Below are 7,812 nucleotides of genomic sequence, written 5' to 3'. Positions count from 1 at the left end.
CATGATCAGATCTAACAGATGGCACTGGTTGAGGGGGAGCATATGCCTTAGTAATTCATTGTTGGCATTATGGTTAATAATCCTTGGTGATGATTCTTATATGGCTAAATGATATATCTTGTGGTTGTGAGTTGTCTATGATAAAATCTCATATGATTCTTGGGGTTACATAGTTGATGTTCAGATCAGATTTATGGTTGATTCTTTGATGATGCATAAGGACAAGGAGAAGTACAAAGCTTGAATATACATCTTCCTCACTTGATGATGGGTCACTCATATACTGCTGTTGTCATATGCATAAAAATCATACAGTTATGATGCAGGCACTCATGTGGATAAGGATTGTTGCTGTTGATGATATCAAGAAGTTTTGTCAAATGAGCTTGAGCTCAAGATACATAGTGCTGACACATGGATGACTACTCAAAGTTGCTTTATTGGAGACATGGTGATGAGTTCTTATCTATATGATGATAGGTTGATACTTACATATGATGATTGATGCAGATGTTCCCAAGAAATGATACTTGGAGCTTGTAGATCTTGACGTTGATGTAATGGCTATGGTGGTTTCACATGTAATGTGAATGATTTCATGATGATGTTTAAAAGGAGGAGTTGACATCTATGTTCAGACATACCTTGCTGCAGGACATTTACAGGTTGTTGATATGGAAATTTGTGTACGCGTGCTGTTTAAAGGATATTCGCGTGCATACGCGGTTTTACAAGAGGAGAGTCGCGTATATGGTATACGCGTGTTGCGTAAGGGATATCCGCGTATATACGCTTGTTTATGTGTATACATACGCGTATATGGAGTTTTCAAAAGATCAGCAGGGACAGATGTTGGTTGCAGAAAGTCTGATATGGGTCTGACAGAGATCATCTGGCACAGGTTCAGGGGGAGCAGATAATCTTCCAATGATGCATTGTTGGCATTATCTTAAAGTTTTTGGTTCTGGTTCACTTTTGTTGTTGGTTTCAGATGGAACAAAGGCGAAAGGAGAACAGAAGGATCTCTTGGTTGTTGATCTGAATGCTGCTGGTGACTTTCATAAGTCTTGGTCTAAGTTCTTACGTCTCTATGTCATATATCTCTTTTGTGGTATCTCTTTCATGATGTCAAGGTCATGTAACGGCCTATTTTGGTTTCCCCACTATGCCTGGGATGATTGATGCAATGTGTTTGGTTGTCATATGTAAATTTTTGATGTATCCCCACTTGGTTGGGTGGATGAGTCAATTTTTGTATATCCTCACTTAGTTGAGAGATGGATGTATGTATGAGTCTTTGGTGATAGGAAGGTCTTTTATGATGTATAGAGTCATGTTCTTCTTGAAGAACATCTTTTGCAGATCTTGCCTACAGTCAGCAAGAGCATGAACAGCACACTTCAGCGGTACAGAGATTCAGCATGTACTCAGAGGGAGCATGGACAGATTGGTACACCTTGGCATATACAAAGGGGGAGATTATTCAGAGATTTCAGCAGGTACTCAGGGGGAGTATGGACAGTGGAATGATTCAGCAAAGGAGAGAATATCTTGGTCCACCCTTTGCCCTTGATGTCAAAGGGGGAGAGTGATTTGGTGTTGTTGCCATCAAGTCCAAAGGGGGAGATTGTTGGCATTATGATGCATGTGTTGTACTTGATGGCAACCCTCTCATAGAAGAATATCTCACTTATGTATAACTGGGTGAATCTTCAGAAGAGATATCAGATGTGACTGATGGAGGACAGCTCAAAGGAATCAGATGATAGTTCTAAGGGTGACAAGTTAGCTTTGCCATCAAGTCCAAAGGGGGAGATTGTTGGCATTATGAGACAAGTGTTGTCCTTGATGGCAAACCACACTGATGAGAAATCATAGTGCAGAAGGACAGCAGCAAGGAATTGATGATCAGACTATAAGAAGAAGAGAAAGTTCATACACGCAGGTTCGTTAAGCCCAAGTCGCGTGTACACGCTGGTTGGCTTCAGCAAAAGCGCGTGTATGTGGAAAAGTACCTTTGGTCCATGGCGGTTAGTCCTTGGAAGTTGTGCCTATGGTTTCGGACCATTGTGTCTCGACGGACGTGTTGATCCCTAGTTTTGAAGTTGATGGTATTGGATTTCTATGGTTTTGGCTCTTGGTATTGAACAAGGCCTAAGGCTATATAAGGAGAAGGAAATCATTAGGCAAGTGCATCTGAAATGTCTTGAATATCTGATGAAGCATTAGATCCAGTATGCTGGTTATGGGTTGATGATGCATTGCTTGATCTGAGCTAAGGAGAGATCTCATCGGTTGATGGAGAGCAAGATCTAAGGAGAGATCGGGATCAAATGGTTTGAAATGAACTATCTTTATGATGCTTATTCTAGATCTACATACTGACGCATGTATTGTTCTATAAGTGTTATGAGTATGACTGATGTCTGGTACAGCTGCAAGTTATGAGAAATTATTTTTAGATCTGTACGCGGGTTGTCTTTGGTAAAAGCGCGTATACACGCGGATTTGATTCATCGAAGTAGCGTATACATTGTAAAGCTTGATATTTGAAGTTGCAGATGGATCTGATGGTTATTACAGAGTTCTGTGTCTGCTCTGTGTTCTGGTGACTGTTGTTAACAGGGTTTCAGTGATTCAGAGTTTGATGATTGTTTTGAGCTTCAATGATAGTTATGGGTCCAGTATGAAAATTGGATGAAAAGTGGCCTTACAGATTATGTGTTGTGCTTCAGTGTATCCAGTTGAAAATTGATGAAACGTGGTACCTGGAGGTGAGAAGATTGTAGGCAAGCACCTACGTACTAGTATCTAAGCTAGTACAAAAGCTAAGGGAGATCTTTGGAGCATTGTAGCAGGTAGCAGCCTGCGTACTAGTAAATGGATCGGCTAGTACAAGAGAAAAGGGGGTTGTAGCTCCCATACTGGTATAAGACTGCACCAGTACAAATATTGTAAAAGGATTTTCTTATTAAGAAGAAGATTGAGATGACTTGCAGCAGGTGGTTTTCACCCACATTGGGTTTCCACCTTATATCTTTGTGTTCATGTGTGTGGCTCTTGTGTGATGTTCTGTTCTGTTATTCTGCACCTGTTTACTGTTAATATGCTTAATAATGATCTGATGCATTTACTGAAGATTAAGCTAACTGAATTATAAGATCTCTGGATATACGCGAGTTTCATTAGACACAGTGGCGTGTACACGCGAGTTCACTTAATTGAAGTAGCGTATATGTTTCTGAGTATGAAATTGAAAAGTTTGATTGATCTGATAATACTGATTCACCCCCCCCCTCTCAGTATTATTTCCAACAATTGGTATCAGAGCGAGGTCCTTTGGTAGAAGCTTGATCGCTTGAAGGAGATCCGTGGAACAATGGGAAAGAAGCTTAAGAAGAAAGCTCATAAGAAGAAGAAGACATCTCAGAAGATCTATGACAGTGGGAGAGTCGATTGGGGATTAGGTATAAGAAGTTCTTCAGATTCAGAATCAGATTCAGAATTAGATTCAGAATCATTATCAGGTATGAATGTGTTATCCTCTGATGTTCCTGCTATATTTCCCTGTGAAAGTGATGGAAGTGATAGTGAAACTACTGAACATGCTTTTATGGGTGAGCAAGAAAAGTGTCAAATAGAGGCAATGTTTAGAAGGCTTGCAGACAAAGTTAAAGATCAACAAGATCTATTGAACAAAAGGGAATGTGCTTTCAAAGAAGAAGTTACCAAACTAAAGGCCCAACTAGAAGAAGGAAACAAGGTAAGAAAGCTACTCAAGGACAAGGAAGACCAATGCCAAAAATTGCAGCATGAAGTGACATCATTAAGAAAAGAAGTCAACGAAAGAAGCACAACCATCAAGAAACTCAAAGATAGATCCAGCTACTATGAAAATCTTGAAGCTACGATCCTCTCACTAAAGGAAGATCTTGAAGAATCCAAGAAGCAGAATGAAGATCTACACCAAGCAATTGAAAAACAAGACAACGAAGTCATCAGCTTAAAATCACAGTTGGAATGTGCCTTCAGAGTTCGTCAAATTCAGCAGGATCTGTATGAAAAGCAAGAAAAGGAGATACTCAATCTAAGGCAACAAATGGAAGAAGGAAGAAAAGATGGAGAAGACATGAAGAAGCAATGTCTAGAAAAGGAGGAACAACTTCAAGTTGAGGTAAATATCTTGAAAGGTAAATTAGAAGAAAAGGATAAACTTTTGAGATTTCAAGATAGTACTAAAGCCTTGGATGATATTCTTAGTAGTCAAAGGTCTCCTGCAATCAAGACTGGTCTTGGTTTTCATGAATCTGTTGAAGGTGAATCTAGCTCACAAGGTGAGGCAAGGAACTCTAAAGAGAAAACTAAAATGATCAAAAGGGAGATGAAAAGTCAACCCCATCAACAATCAAGGAAAGAGACTCCTCAAAGAAAATCGTTTACTCCTCCTATGAGTAATGTTGAATGTTATGTATGTCATAATCTTGGACATGTTGCAGCTAGATGTGGAAGAAGAAGGGTTCAAGACCATCATGCAGAAAGATCATCACACTCAAGGTACTTTAATGGATATTGCTTTGCTTGCAATATGTTTGGTCACAAAGCTGCTGATTGCTACAGGAGGAATATGAAACATGTAAGATGTTATGCATGTAACAAGCTTGGACATATAGCAAAGGAATGCAGGAACAAAGGATGGACATCACACCAAAAGGAGAAAAACTCATCACACTTGAAGATATGGAGGAAGAAGGAAGTACAGTCAGCACAATGTACTGAGACACAGCACAACACAGACATATCAGACTCAGGGGGAGCTGAAAGTGTAAACCTTCAGTGTCCTGAATCTCATACGCAAGTTCCTTAAAGGGAAGTCGCGTATATACGCGAGTTAGACACTGCAAAGTCGCGTATATGTCAGTCTGAGGAAAAGCAGTGGGGACAGGCTCAGAAAAGGGATCTGATATGATTCAGTTCATTATTTGCTCTATTGGTTATAGTTACAGTCGGCTGAGGATGTGTGAAAAATGTTTTGATACTTGTAAGATGTCTAGAAGTGTTTTGATCCTAACTTGATGATGATGATGATGTCTTAATGCTTACTGCTGATATATGCATGATCAGATCTAACAGATGGCACTGGTTGAGGGGGAGCATATGCCCTTAGTAATTCATTGTTGGCATTATGTTTAATAATCCTTGGTGATGATTCTTATATGGCTAAATGATATATCTTGTGGTTGTGAGTTGTCTATGATAAAATCTCATATGATTCTTGGGGTTACATAGTTGATGTTCAGATCAGATTTATGGATGATTCTTTGATGATGCATATATGGTGCTTACATGGTGATCTTCATAAGGACAAGAAGAAGTACAAAGCTTGAATATACATCTTCCTCACTTGATGATGGGTCACTCATATACTGCTGTTGTCATATGCATAAAAAAATCATACAGTTATGATGCAGGCACTCAAGTGGATAAGGATTGTTGCTGTTGATGATATCAAGAAGTTTTGTCAAATGAGCTTGAGCTCAAGATACTTAGTGCTGACACATGGATGACTACTCAAAGTTGCTTTATTGGAGACATGGTGATGAGTTCTTATCTATATGATGATAGGTTGATACTTACATATGATGATTGATGCAGATGTTCCCAAGAAATGATACTTGGAGCTTGTAGATCTTGACGTTGATGTAATGGCTATGGCGGTTTCACATGTAATGTGAATGATTTCATGATGATGTTTAAAAGGAGGAGTTGACATCTATGTTCAGACATACCTTGCTGCAGGACATTTACAGGTTGTTGATATGGAAATTTGTGTACGCGTGCTGTTTAAAGGATATTCGCGTGCATACGCGGTTTTACAAGAGGAGAGTCGCGTATATGGTATACGCGTGTTGCGTAAGGGATATCCGCGTATATACGCTTGTTTATGTGTATACATACGCGTATATGGAGTTTTCAAGAAGATCAGCAGGGACAGATGTTGGTTGCAGAAAGTCTGATATGGGTCTGACAGAGATCATCTGGCACAGGTTCAGGGGGAGCAGATAATCTTCCAATGATGCATTGTTGGCATTATCTTAAAGTTTTTGGTTCTGGTTCACTTTTGTTGTTGGTTTCAGATGGAACAAAGGCGAAAGGAGAACAGAAGGATCTCTTGGTTGTTGATCTGAATGCTGCTGGTGACTTTCATAAGTCTTGGTCTAAGTTCTTACGTCTCTATGTCATATATCTCTTTTGTGGTATCTCTTTCATGATGTCAAGGTCATGTAACGGCCTATTTTGGTTTCCCCACTATGCCTGGGATGATTGATGCAATGTGTTTGGTTGTCAGATGTAAATTTTTGATGTATCCCCACTTGGTTGGGTGGATGAGTCATTTTCTTGTATATCCTCACTTAGTTGAGAGATGGATGTATGTATGAGTCTTTGGTGATAGGAAGGTCTTTTATGATGTATAGAGTCATGTTCTTTTTGAAGAACATCTTTTGCAGATCTTGCCTACAGTCAGCAAGAGCATGAACAAGCACACTTCAGCGGTACAGAGATTCAGCATGTACTCAGAGGGAGCATGGACAGATTGGTACACCTTGGCATATACAAAGGGGGAGATTATTCAGAGATTTCAGCAGGTACTCAGGGGGAGTATGGACAGTGGAATGATTCAGCAAAGGGAGAGAATATCTTGGTCCACCCTTTGCCCTTGATGTCAAAGGGGGAGAGTGATTTGGTGTTGTTGCCATCAAGTCCAAAGGGGGAGATTGTTGGCATTATGATGCATGTGTTGTACTTGATGGCAACCCTCTCATAGAAGAATATCTCACTTATGTATAACTGGGTGAATCTTCAGAAGAGATATCAGATGTGACTGATGGAGGACAGATCAAAGGAATCAGATGATAGTTCTAAGGGTGACAAGTTAGCTTTGCCATCAAGTCCAAAGGGGGAGATTGTTGGCATTATGAGACAAGTGTTGTCCTTGATGGCAAACCACACTGATGAGAAATCATAGTGCAGAAGGACAGCAGCAAGGAATTGATGATCAGACTATAAGAAGAAGAGAAAGTTCATACACGCAGGTTCGTTAAGCCCAAGTCGCGTGTACACGCTGGTTGGCTTCAGCAAAAGCGCGTGTATGTGGAAAAGTACCTTTGGTCCATGGCGGTTAGTCCTTGGAAGTTGTGCCTATGGTTTCGGACCATTGTGTCTCGACGGACGTGTTGATCCCTAGTTTTGAAGTTGATGGTATTGGATTTTTATGGTTTTGGCTCTTGGTATTGAGCAAGGCCTAAGGCTATATAAGGAGAAGGAAATCATTAGGCAAGTGCATCTGAAATGTCTTGAATATCTGATGAAGCATTAGATCCAGTATGCTGGTTATGGGTTGATGATGCATTGCTTGATCTGAGCTAAGGAGAGATCTCATCGGTTGATGGAGAGCAAGATCTAAGGAGAGATCGGGATCAAATGATTTGAAATGAACTATCTTTATGATGCTTATTCTAGATCTACATACTGACGCATGTATTGTTCTATAAGTGTTATGAGTATGACTGATTTCTGGTACAGCTGCAAGTTCTGAGAAATTATTTTTAGATCTGTACGCGGGTTGTCTTTGGTAAAAGCGCGTATACACGCGGATTTGATTCATCGAAGTAGCGTATACATTGTAAAGCTTGATATTTGAAGTTGCTGATGGATCTGATGGTTATTACAGAGTTCTGTGTCTGCTCTGTGTTCTGGTGACTGTTGTTAACAGGGTTTCAGTGATTCAGAGTTTGATGATTGTTTTGAGCTTCA

Source organism: Pinus tabuliformis, chromosome Q (assembly GCF_031772625.1).
Source record: "Pinus tabuliformis cultivar Carrire ecotype Pingquan chromosome Q, CPIR1, whole genome shotgun sequence".
Lineage (NCBI taxonomy): Eukaryota > Viridiplantae > Streptophyta > Pinopsida > Pinales > Pinaceae > Pinus > Pinus tabuliformis.
The sequence above is the reverse complement of the archived record's forward strand: the minus strand, read 5'-3'. Positions refer to the sequence as shown.